The 13,737-nt window shown below is 35.2% G+C and overlaps 1 protein-coding gene across 1 annotated transcript in view; it reads left to right on the top strand.

Annotated features, from left to right (window-relative positions):
• The first annotated feature begins 511 nt into the window (after nucleotides 1-511).
• Nucleotides 512-13,737, top strand: part of DACH1 (dachshund family transcription factor 1) — a 484,950-nt gene continuing 471,724 nt past the window's right edge. The window contains exon 1 of the mRNA XM_058437970.1: nucleotides 512-589. The gene's annotated coding sequence lies outside the window, so the exon portion shown is untranslated. The remainder of the gene's footprint in view (nucleotides 590-13,737) is intronic.

Below are 13,737 nucleotides of genomic sequence, written 5' to 3'. Positions count from 1 at the left end.
AAACTTAAAGTTGTTGGAACTGAGATGTGAGACTGATTGGTCAATTGTCTGCAGGTATTTAATCTGAAACTAGCTACGGAGGTAACTTTTTTTCTTTTTTCTTTTTTTTTTTTTTTTTTGACAGAGTCTCACTCTGTTGTCCAGGCTAGAATGCAGTAGCAAGATTATGGCTCACTGCAGCCTTGACCTCCTGGGCTCAAATGGTCCTTCCACCTCTGCCTCCCGAGTAGCTGGGACTATAGACATGTGCCACGCCACCATGCCTGGCTAATTTTTTTTTTTTTTTTACTTTTTGTAGAGATAGGGTTTCACCATGTTGCCCAGATTGGTCTCAAACTCCTGGACTAAAGTGATCTACCCACCTCGGCCTCCCAAAGTGCTGAGATTGCAAGTACTAGCCATGGCAGCCAGCCAATGAGGTAAATTTTAAAAGAGCCATCATGTGCTAAAACCCATTGGGCATGAGATCCCCCAGTGACTTTCTCTCCTTTATAATCTTCTTTCCGCAGTCCAGAATTAGACCCCTGCTGCTCAATGGGTAGTCCATTTGCTGCATCGTCTCTTTGCATCTTCAGAAGCCTGATTACTGGTAGGTCTAGCATCCTCCGTATCTTCTCTCTTAATTCAAGGGTGGATTGAGCAGACGCTATTGGTATCACATAGCTTAGCCTTCTTTAGTCTAGTGCAGTGGTTGGCTGAACAATTTTAGGCATCTGAGAGCATGTGCATAGCATTGAAAGGGGAGATTTGATAAGCAGGTCCTTTAGCGATATACTTTAGTTGGTTTTTCTACAGTAATTTTCATGGGCCAGGATGTGGAATGTGAAAAATCCCTAAATTTCATCTTTGGCTTTTTCTTATGTGTCAATTCATGGGTGAAGGGTACATGGTACATAAATAGTCTGTGCTGAGTGAAGCAGCTAATTAACATACCAATAGTATCCCACTTAATATTAGTCAATGGAATAGCTTCCCAAAGGAAAAATTGGACTGTACTTGAAGTTATTACTTGAGTCATTTAAACTGACATTGGGCAAGGCATCAGAATACAGGCTATAGGGAATATACCTTCATCAAGAGAGTGAATGGGCAGAGATGCCTAAGAAAAATAAAGATAGATTAACTACCTCAAGGTTTTTGTTATAGTTTTTATTTTTCTGATGCTGTGAAAATAAAATTTAAATCATACATAATTTTATGTTTTTATACTATTATTGTTATATAGTATTACCTAATTTTTATTTAAATGAAATATGTGAGGCAGATAACCTGTGGGAGAAATTTGTTTAGGTCTGGCAGCTTAATCGGTTTGACTGTTTTGAGATATTCAAAATGAGATGTGTACATAAAATTTGACTGCATATGTAATTATTGTAAATAATGTTTTATCAGATTTGTTATTAATGATTCCCTTAAGATTTAAAGGTTCAACCTATGTATTATTCCTCTACAATTATGGTGTGTCCCATATAAATTACTTAATTCTAGGCATATATTTCTATTTCTTAGAAGCTTTATAGAAGTCCCACAGTTAAAACAATCCATATTGGAATGTTAGTGGTAAACCTCAGTTGCATAAATAATGGTGATCTTGTATAATGAATAATTTAGTCATACTTTAAAAATAATTCATCAGGAACAACATGTGAGTAGGAAACACAATGAACTGCTAGCCTATGTATGCTATCCAGATGCTACTATGTGCAGATTGTTGCAGTTTATTACATCACTTTGTTAACTACACCTCCTTGCCCTACTAGGCTCCATCCAAAACCAATGGTTGAAGGAAATCATCGTATTATCATCACACTCAAGTTTAAATAGCTTACATTGGAATAAATACAGTTAAGTCAGTGGTCAGTCTTCAGCAACTAAATCTAGAACCTGGGCACAGTGCCAAAGTTGTAGCCAATTCCCAAGCTGCAAGTTAGTCTAATATAAACCAGCACCACTTTCGAGTTTATCTATCTGCACTCTTCTAGTCTGAGATCTAACTTAGTGGTCCTCAACGCCGGGGAGATTACATTTAGGAGTGCCTGGAAACGTTTTTGGCTAGTGCACTGGGTGAGAGAGGAGCTAGTGAATAAAGCCAGGGAGGCTGCCATACATCCTACAATGCCCATGACAGCCTCCCACAGCAAACATTTTCTGACCCAAATGGCAGTCATACCTGGGATGAGCAACCCTGGAAGTAACTCAAAGGCCCCCATCCTTGTATTGAAGAAAAACGAAATCTTGAATGGTTGTAGGGTTGTATGCACTTCTTTTAAGCTATAAGAAAATCTTGTAAGAGAACCAAAGTTTAGCAAAAACTTTACAATTCCAGATCAGAGATGCATAAACTCAGGCTAAGAGAGACCTAACAGGCGGTATAAATGACTTAAACAGTCAGGGTAGTATCGCCGCATTCTGGCCATCTTAAGGGAGCAGCTACTATCCAGCTTTAGGAATTTGTAGCCAGGCAGGAACAAAAGCCTACTGATAACAGAGCTGCTCATTTTTAAAAATAATCCAGAAATCTATATTTTTATGTGAAATCCCCTGCATTTTAAGTATTTCTAACTAATTCTATTTTAATCACTAGGAATGCCAAACAAAATGCACCTAGGGATCAAATTTAGTTTTTGTGGCCACTAGTTTTTTTAACCTCTGTTCCCAGTTCTGACTGCCATGGGAATATTTGTTCATTCATCTCATTCACCTAACAGACACTAATTGAATACCTATTATGCTGATAGTGTGGAGGATAACTAGGATTATATAGGCACTCATAGAGTTCTTGGTTTTTCTGAAATGGTGAGTTTAGTCTTCACTGTGTGTCTTTCACTGAGGATCAACCTAACTCTTTTATGATTCTAAGTAATGTTTTTAATTGATTGATTGACTGATTGATTAATCTCCATTCCCTTAGAAGCTTTTCCTTTTAAAATGGGAACATACACTTGAGTATCTCATTTCTCAGTTGATATTTCGCAACTCATAGCAACCCAGGGATAGTGTTTGCAAATTAAAAGTACTACATTTAACAGAGATTTTCTACTCAACAATTCATATTCTTAGTTCCTTTTTCTTTCCCTTTTCTTCAACCCTTTTCCTTAACTTATGTCCACTTCCATTTACCAACACTAAATTAATGATTAAAGGATTTAGGAAACTAAACATTTTAAAAGTCCTTTAAAGAGGAATTTTAAACAGAATTTGGTGGAATGAGAATTTTGAAATTAAAACTATCGTCTTTTGCATAAGCCCTGCTATCCTGACTTATATGTGGTAGCCTTGTTTAGAAACTCATGCCTAATAACTTGTTTAATTCTTGCAACAATCCTGGGAGATTATCTTAATTTTGTAGATGAGGAAACTGAGTCAAAGATAAGTTAAAGAACTTGACAAGTATCATACAGCTGGTAAATGTTCAAGCCAGAATTTGAATCCTGGCAATTTGTGGGCAAAGCCCTTGCTCTTAATCACTATGCCATAAAGTACAACGGAATCAATATGTTGGCTTAAAGTTATGGTGGTGGGAGTAAGAATTAAAGAAAAAGTAAATTTTTCTGTACTTCAGTCTTCCCAAGTCTCTATAGAGTTTGATTTTGATTTTGCTCTTTCTCCAGGCTCTAACACACACACACACACACACACACACACACACACACACACACACACACACATATTTCACATGGAGTCAGACATCAGATCTTAAAAAAGTATATATTTTGGAAGACCACAGCCACAGTCCTGAGTCTGAGAATAAAGGAGCTTCATGGCTCCTCTCTGCCACGGTGTATTAACATTGGCTCTCCACCCTCACACTGTGAAGGCAAGAATTAGGTTAAGTAGTTTTTGTCTTCCACACTCTCTTCTAAGCAATTAACCCAATTTATACACAATTTTAACTATGGAATCTAATGTAATCATCAATAGAATTTGTTATTTAGTTCAAATCCAGATTACTGAATCTTTTATTTGCAAGTTTTAACAATTAAATTGCTCTACTTCCAAGCTTCATTTTTAGAAAATAAAAATAAAAATATAAATTTAAAAAATAGGTTGAGTAAGATCCTTGTATATGATTTACTTTTACATAATTTAGAAAAATCACACCTAAATGTATAATACATTCTATTAGTACAATAGAAACATTTATTTGTGAATCAGAATTTATTCTCAGGCAAGTCAAGGAAATAATTTTCCTTTAAAAAAAAAGAAACCTTTTTTTTGTTTGTTTTTACAGTAAATGGACTCATTACATTAGTCATCTGCAGTGTTAAAGAACTAATAATTGTATTTTATGCTTTTCAAGCCTGTTAATTTAGTAAGCCTATAATTGAAAAGTGAAATTTCACAATAAAATAATATAACTCCGTCCATGTTGCTATGGGAAAGTAAAGGGTTTCCTCCTACTTTAGTTTATTAATTTTCAAATAATGCTTAAGGGCTTGTTATGATAGTTCTTTACAAGGTATTAAATATATAGTTATCCAGACTGTCTGGGTTGAAAACTAATTACCATTAGAAACTGAAACACTTAGGCTTGTTATTTCTGCAAGTCGAACAACTCCAAATACAATTTTCACTTTAAATCCAATGTGCAATGATCCACAGCTATCCTCATAAGAAAAACCATAATCTAAAGTATCTCTCTTTCCTATTATTGTTTGTAAACAAGCCAACCAGAATTTAAAATGTGGCATTAAAATGAAAGTCGAGACAGGAAGTGAAAGCAGTAATCTATAAGAACAGAAGAAATTTTAAATGGAGCTATGCAAATAATTTAAAAATTATTTGAATGCAACATTGCAGAAAAGGAAGACAGGAGTGAAATACATTATCAGAAGGAAAATATCCAACAGTATACAGACCAGAAAGTATGTTGAAGACTAAGTGAATAGGGCTTTCTATACATTTATTGGTACTGCGTACTTTAAACCCTTTTGCAGTGATATTTTTGAGGGAGCCACATTTTTAAAAGTAGTAAGGATAGGAAAGAGAAGTTTTACTATTGAAAAGCAAAACGGAAGCATAAGAACAAGAAATCTCACATTTTAACTTATACTTTTAAATGATCAAATCATATTAGAGTTTTAATATTATTTCTAGGCAGGATATTTATAAAGCAAAGGAGAATGTCATTGCCATTGAATAATTCCAAGTCTTTGAAATTTTAAAAAAGTTAGAAAAATATAACAGACACAAAAGCCCTGCAAATGCATGGTAAAATAGTGTTAATATTTCTCGATGTTTATTGAATGAATTAGGTGTCTATCAGGATGCATGACCTGTGTTAAATGAATGTGAGAAAACTATAAAGTTTGTGTTCGTGGGTTTGAGTAGGGTTATGGAGAGTTCGAAGAGAGAAAAAAGATCGTTTTGAGAAGTCAAAATCTTTGGTTTAATGCCTGCAAAAACTGGCCGTGCTGCTTCAGTAACTTGAAAAGACAGTGACAATTGATGTATATTGTGTAATACCACACACGACTGCATGTGCACTGACTTCACCAGTCAAAAGCAATCCCACGAAATGAAAAATTGTTTAAAAGTTTACATTGGATTATATTTTATACAATTGATATGTTCTTGAAAAGTTATGGGCAAACATAATTATTAGTCAATGAAAACATTTTTCAATGTTTTAAAATATTTCAAAAGAAATTCCCAGGTCTATCTTTCTATAAAAGTTATGTATCTCATCTTAATATTTATTCTATATTTTGTAAACTAGTTCACACTGAGACACACTTTCTGTTAATGAAGTTTTACTTGTCAAAGAGTCAATTCCTTTAGGACCAACTGCAATCTGTCTTTGTTTTTGTTAATTTGTTTCCATGTTTTAACATTTTCTTAACTTTGGAATATCACCCCATGATGGCAACTACTAGTGTATAGAAAATAAAATGAGAAGAATAAGAAATATGGCTGGGATGGATGAATGTGGAATCATTAGCTTGGCAACTTCTTGATATTGTTGACATAAAGAGGTGGAATGTGTGGGAGAGACTGTTTACCTTCCACCAATATAGTTTGTCTCTTTTTCATTCCCAACTTTTCATAATACTTAGAAAATTGACACTGCTTAAAATACATGAAATATGAACCTCTGACCTTTTTTGGTTTTGTTCCATTTTGATAACAGTAACAAAAACCATAATAATGAATAATAATAACATTAACATTTATTGAGCAATTACTATGTCACTATTTTAAACCAAACACGTCCCTTCATTCTGACTCTGTCTTGATTCATTTTCCTCTACAAGATCTCTACCATTTTGCACACAATAGAAATTTTATTCATTTCTTGTCTTTCTCTTGCCACCAAAATGTAATTCCAAGAATACTCCTAAGGAGATACTGCAGTAACCACCCTAGAAACTACCACTTCTATTTCTTTTTATGTGAGATAACTCATTTCCTGCGATGTTTTAGTAGAAACAGTTTTGTTTCCTACAGACTAACAAAAGCAGAGGAGGGTCTGATAAGACCCTGAAAGAGGAGTAAGTGTGGAATGCAAGAATAACAGAAAGGCAGCAATGTGGTTAAATTTTAGAGAGCAAGCTATTGGAAGAGGCAGGAAAGGCCAGAACACACTGCCTTTGATGCCGCAGCAGGATGGAAAGGCTGTAGAAGATGAGAAGCCATCAAGGGTTTTAAGCATGAGAGGTATACAGTCTGTTTCATCTTTTAAACAAATCTTCCTGGCTACTTGGAGACTAATAGACTTGGGTTAGAGTGTGGGGGCAAAATAGACTCCTGGAGACAAGTTAAGAGATCTTTGTAGTAAACCAGACAGGAGGTAATGGTGGTGGCAGCAGAAAAGGAACAGTAGTCATACTGAAAATATACATAATGGTGGTAGAACCAACATGATTTTCCAATATATCACGCTAAAATAAGCTCCACGAAGATAGAACTTTTATCTTTCCTGTCCATTGTGGATTTCTGGAACCTACGTAAGGGCCTGGCACATAGTAGAAGTTCAATAGCTATTTGTAAATCGAATGAGTAAATAAGTGAATACAAGAGTGGTGGCAGAAAAAGACATTTTTGCTTTAGGATAAGGAAATTAAAATACTGTTTTCCAATTCATGAAACCAGAATGGTGCACAAAAATTTTTGCCTTTTCTAATAGAAAATTGTGTAAAGTTGTCAGGTTTTTTTTTTGTTTTATTAAGAGCTAACCAGTATTCTTGGATTATGTCCTTCTTAACTAATGTTCAATGTCTTTTGACCACATATGAAATGGTGGCGATGGTGTAATAGAATAGGTTTGTGTTCTGTTTTACTTTTTGTGGCTTTAGAGGGGAAAATTAAAAGATGGAAACCCAATGTTATGCCATAGATTATATATATATATATATAGCACTTGAAGATAGTATATATGTGTGATATATATGTGTGTATTTTATATATATACAGTATGATATATATGTATAATATATCTATGAGGCATATATGATATATATGTATATCTATGAAGTATATATGATATATATGTATAATATATATGAAGTATTTATATATATATATATAGAGAGAGAGAGAGTTTTACTTTACTGAAATCCAAATTTACTTTACAGGAATCCATTGTTTTAAAATGCCCCCTCTCTTCACATCCTTATTAAAGCTGAAAATAGTAAGGTGCTCAGGAAATTCCTATATACATAGGGAGGGGTGTGTTTGTGTGGGGAGGTGTGTAACAGGTAACCACCTGTATTTAAATGAGCTCTGTTCTGTCCTTAGCAAGCGAGGGTAAGCATATGCTTCCTTAAGCACTGGAAAAAAATTAATCCTCCTTTTTATGGGGAAAGTATTGTAACTCTAATATTTATATTGATGAAAGATTATTTTTAATGAAAATAAGCTTTTTTTATCTTTTAGTTATTGATTTTAATTCTCCTAATTTTGGCTAAGTTTAATTACTTTCCATAATAAAGTTCCTAACTGTGAGACTGGGTTTCAAGTCACTACTGTAGTCACAGCAATGACCTCAATAATCAGAGTATCTCTCTTGTGGATATTTCTAAATAAAGCTGATGCAATTTTGCAGTCTAATTTATATAAAAGGAACTGATCTAGGCCAAATAATATTCTTATGTGTTTATACTGGGAGAAAATATGGAAACCATCTTAACATTCAAGAACAGTTCTTACTCTATAGACTATGAAATACCATTTATATTGTATTGAAAATTCATTACGTATTTTCTTTCGCTATTGGGTTGCAAAGTGAGGTCATATAATGTGAAATGGATTTTTTTTGTACAACCAAATAGGTGAATGCCTGCTGGATATCCTTACATACAGATTATTCCTTTACAGTCAATTATATTCAAAAGTTGTATAGCATGCATTTTAAACCTTTATATGAATGTGAAGTACTTGCTACATAGACAACTAAAATGGAAGTCATGGAACTCCCTTCACAGGACATGTAATTGTCTTGTTAACGGTGAACCTGAACCATTCCAATTTCTAACAGAAGCATGCACACCTATTGTAGAATAAAACATGTCAGTATTACTTGCCCCAGTCAGATTTATTTCTTTCAGCCAAATATATTTATTTTCTCAACAGCGTTGAAATCCATTAATTCATTTACATTTCAGATATGAGCTTCAGTTGCCTGAATGGGTGACTACTGCTATTTGTAAATATCTAAAAAAAAAATCCATGTCTGTCTGATAATAGGCAAGTTGAAAAAGAAAACTTTTACATATGGCTACATTATTATTAATTGTTTAAAATGTAATTCATCTGATTTTCCTAAAAAATTAAGGCAATATGGTAGCATGTACTCTTTCTTGACCAAAATATATTGCCTCTTAGGTATAAAGTATAACACTCTTGCAAGTTTGAAGATAAAATATTAGAATTTTCAAAAATCTAAATAGTATAATGCAAAATTAAGCTCCTTTAAGCCGTCAAGTGAATAATTGCTCCTTTAATGACTATTAATTGTCAAAATTATATTTTTGCGTTCTTAATTTTAAAATAAAACCTCATGATCCAAGTCTTTAAGAAGTAAACACTCTTGTAGGCAAAATAGCAATGCTTAGATGCAACATAGCTAGAATTAGATTGCTAGGGTTGGAGTCCTTGCTCTGCTATTTATAAGAATTGTGGTAGTGATTTGGAGCAAGTTGTTTAATTTCTTTTTGCCCATGTTTTCTCATCTTTAGAATGGGAATATTAATAATACCTATCTGAAAGTGCCATAACACCTAAATGAGTTAATATTCATGAAGTCATTGTTGAGTACCCAATAAATTCCAAAAATTTTAGTGGTCTAATAACATCCTTGCACCAATATAAAACTAAATCACATGATAATAATAACTGTCATTTTCCAAATCGAGTGTTTTGAAATGATGAGAATCTGCTGAAATATGGCAATGCAATAAAAAGAGGAGTGAAAAACAAAACTAGACATACTTCAAATTATCTGAAGTCTCTTCCCTACCACTAAAATCAGCATCAGGGACTTTACTGAAGTACTTCCATTATCATTAATTCAAGAGACAGATACAACCTATGCAATACTGTTTTTCTGTGTTATGATGAAAACCATGATTTGCCTTGAAGTGTAATTGAAATCTGTTTTACTGTTGGTATAAAATATTACTGACATCAAGAAATTAGGGCACACTGCCTTTTCTGTCTCTGCCCCAGACACTGCAGCACCCAAGATGTTGATGTCCAAAAAGAACTGGGTGCATTTATGAACTCCTGTTGAAGGAGGGAGTGATGGTAGCCAGGAGCAATGTCTATATACCTAAGCACCGAGAACTGGCAGACAAAAATGTGCCCAAGCTTCATGTCTTGAAGGCCATCCAGTCTCTCAGGTGTCAAGGCTGCATGAAGAAACAGTTTGCCTGGAGAATTTCTACTGGTACCTTACCAACAAGAGTATCTAGTTTCTCTGTAATTAACTGCCCCCTGAGATAATGCTGCCCCACTGCGTCACAGTTGTCCTGAGATTGGCAGGCCTTGGCCCAAAGGTCTGGAGGGCCAGTGGCGAGACTCACAAGAGGGGAAACTGACAGAGACACCTACAGATGGAGTAGTGCCCCACTGGTGCCAACAAGAAAGCCGAGGCTGGGCATGGGTCAGCAACTGAATTCCAGATTTGGTCTTGGACGTGATCAGCCACCTCAGTAAAGTTGGAGGAGATTATTTGTGTTGAATAGCATGTAACCAGAAAAACTTTAAAAAAAAGGAAAGAAACAAAAAAATTAAGGACCCTTTAACACTATCCTACAGAAAAAGCAAAAATATTCTTAAAAATAACTGTTTTTGACTAGAAGGACAGCCCCCTAAGACATGTGGGGACATGTGTATAATTGGAGAGGTATATGATACAGGTTTAAATAGTTAAAGGCTGTAAAGCAAGCTGACAAACCATTAAGTAAAATCTATATTCCTATCTTGACAAATATCCTGCATAGTAACCTGGATGATCAAGTACAAATATACAGTAATAGAATCCTCAGTCACCTTAGAGGGTCACAGCTGATTGCCATCCCCGGGGCATCTTTCCGTCTTTGCCTGCTCTTCTTTTCCCACCTGGGCCAGGGTCATGAATTGCCTCGGCATGAACTTGGAAGCCCCAGCCCTCACATCCATACTCAGTCCTCACCTCCCTCAAACATGTGCCCTGTCATAACCTTTCAGACCTGAAGTGACCTATTCAGTCCTCAATGAGACATTCCGGGAATAGGCATTTTCCAGCTTCATAAAAGATGACTTGGGTTTTTTGAGGAAGGATTTATAGGCATGCACTTGCAGATGGTCCCGCAGTACCAAGCATTTCTCTCTTTGAGTGGAGAGGTATGTGGGATCAAGGCAAGGCCCTCCCATGCCTGGCTGCACTGACAAACAGGGCTACAATCCAAGAAGATCATTTTCATAAGCCACACATGAAATCAGCCTCCTTACTTTGCAGTCACACCTGGCATGCAACAGGAAATTTAAGGGCATAATAAATATTTTCTACTAAAATACACTGTTTATACTGAGTGACCTACTGCTTCTGGATTATTTAGAGCAACATGGTTTATTTAGAACAACATGGGTCTGGCCCATTTTTCTTAGATCTTCCTTATTCCCACAAGCTTCACCTAAAACAGTGACCACATTGACATACTTCTACAAGCTCAGTGTGGTCACTCATTCAGTGAGTCAATCATTCCACAAATATTTACAAAGCATTCTATTCTGTGTCAGAAACAGAAACAGCACTGAGCATATAGTCTTCCAAGAATAGACACTATTTCTGCCTTCTCCAAATTTAGAATCTAAAAAAAATAATAGTACAAAGTTAATCATGATGCTGTGTCATAAGTAATACCTAGTGAGCTCTAAGAACACATAGATGGCTACCTTGAAAAACAAGGGATGCTTTCCTGGGGGAAGTGATTTTGAGCTGAGACCTGAAGGAGAAGTAGGAATTAACCAAGCAAAGAAGTGGGGAAGATGTAGAACAGAGTAAAAGGAAACATGCAAGTTTAAGAAATTGGAGGCACACACACACACACACACACAAACACACACACACACGGACATATGGTTACAGTTGGTATAATTTGAGAAGAGAAACAAGCGATGATTATGGCGTGCAGAAGTCAGATCATGCAGGATCTTGAAAATCATATAAAGATTAGACTTGATTCTCATAGTAGTAGGGACTGTTGAAGGGTTTTACACAGGAGAGACATGATCAGGTTATTGCCTTAAGAAAGTCACTCTGACATCAGAGTAGATAATTTATTAGAAAGCCTGTGTCATGATCTAGGCAGCATTTAATGGTGGTCGCGTCCAAGGATATGACAGGAGTTTTAAGAGGGAAAAAGAGCTTGAAGAAATCGGAAATTGAGTCTTACTTTGCAAGCAGAACTTGCTAAGTGTGTGGAAGTGAGGGAACTGGAGAATGAGGAAGTCCTGGATTTCTGTCTTGGACATTTGGGTTGGTAATCTATTATTACTTAGAAGGGTTAGAAGAAGGTTCAGGTTGCAGAGGAGAGGAGGTAAGTGAGTTGATCCGTGTATTCTCAGGTATGCTGAGATTAAGACAGTGGTGGGACATCTAAGTATAGAGCTGTCTCTGAGTCAGTGGAGACACAGGAAAGACACTTAAGCTGTAGGAATAGATTTAGGTAATATCGGCATACAGAGAGACAATGAAACCATAGGAAGGAATACAGAGCACCAGAGGGAATATGTGGGGTGAACATAAAAGTTGGAAAGCAGAAATCTGAGCATAGACCAACAGAGAAAGAAGAAATTGTTGAATGGGAGATAAGCCAGAAAAGAACGTGAAAGACGGTGAAGGGAATGCCAGAAGTGTTAAATGCAGCTAAGAAATGTTTAAAAATAAATTACAAAAAAGGAAACTTGAGCGTCTACAGTGTAACACTTTATATTCATTCAGACACACACTCATATGCACTAGTTTTTCCCACAGACTATGCACACTTACAGTCATACTCACCCATACTTTACATATACACACACCCACATTTATAGACACCACACACAACTCCATAAACCTACAGGCAGGACGATACCACATATAGAAATTCTCATTCATTGAATTCAACCTCAGCTCTCTGATAACATATTAACTATTAATTTAAAGACGTGTAGTGATTTTAAATGAGAAAGCTTTGGTTTATGGCTTAAACAAGAATATGGCTCAGTTCTCCATCTGTTAAATGGGCACAATAATACTAGCATAGGGAAGTGTTAAGATTTAATTGATGTTTACACAGTGATTTAGGAGCCCAAGATGAAAGCTGCTATGTAATGCTATTACTCTTGGGATTGATGGCAGTGACTTACCTTAGCATTTGAGTATTGCAATATTCTAAACTACAGTGTAATCCAGGATGATAAAATATATTACTAGATGACTTAGAAGTAGTAAGACTATGGCTAAAATTTCCTGCTTGATGTTTACATTTCATTAACTTTTTGATGTCTACTCAGTTTTAGCCCTTATTTGTCATGCAGATTTCTTATTTTCTGCTTTGTCTTAACTTCCTACTACAATTTGGCTAAAAGGGACCTTGGGAATCTTCTAATTCGACTTTGCATTCAACAGATGAAGAAAATGAGTCCCAAGCTTATGTTGTTTATCCCAAAATCACCCAGTTAGAATTTAAAATCAAGTTCCCTGACTTCTGATTTTCTCTACTACAGAATATTTCACAAGTAAGAAAATAATTCTGAAATTAGAATACCATAACAGAAAAGGATTTAAGAAAATGTTGCCAACAATAACAAGATAAACAGATTAACAACAGCTATGAGAAGGATGAAATTACACTTCTTTTTAAAATTAACATAAGAGATACTTTAAATTTAATATTGAAAACAGAATAACCATTAGTGAAGAAAACCAATACACAGTGGAAGCACAACAGAAGGATGAAAGTAATTAAAATTCATGAATTACAACTGAGTTATCCAGGTTCATCTATTGTTAGTCTTGATGAAAGGAGAAAAAGTGTTTGCTCTGGATATCAGAAGATGTGATTTATTTTTTTCCAATAAATATTTTTTGAATTCATCTTATGTCCCAAATATTGTGCTAGGTGCTGAGGATAAAGGAGGGGGGGTGGGGGAAAGACCATTAAGATCACTGTTTTCATTTAGTTTATAGTGAGAAGGCAATAAAGAAGTTAACTAATAAAAATAATTTCAGATTTTAAACAGTACTATAAAGAAAATGAACACTATTGT

Source organism: Hylobates moloch, unplaced genomic scaffold, assembly GCF_009828535.3.
Source record: "Hylobates moloch isolate HMO894 unplaced genomic scaffold, HMol_V3 SCAFFOLD_4, whole genome shotgun sequence".
In the NCBI taxonomy this organism is placed as follows: domain Eukaryota; kingdom Metazoa; phylum Chordata; class Mammalia; order Primates; family Hylobatidae; genus Hylobates; species Hylobates moloch.
This window is presented reverse-complemented; position numbering and strand designations above follow the sequence as displayed.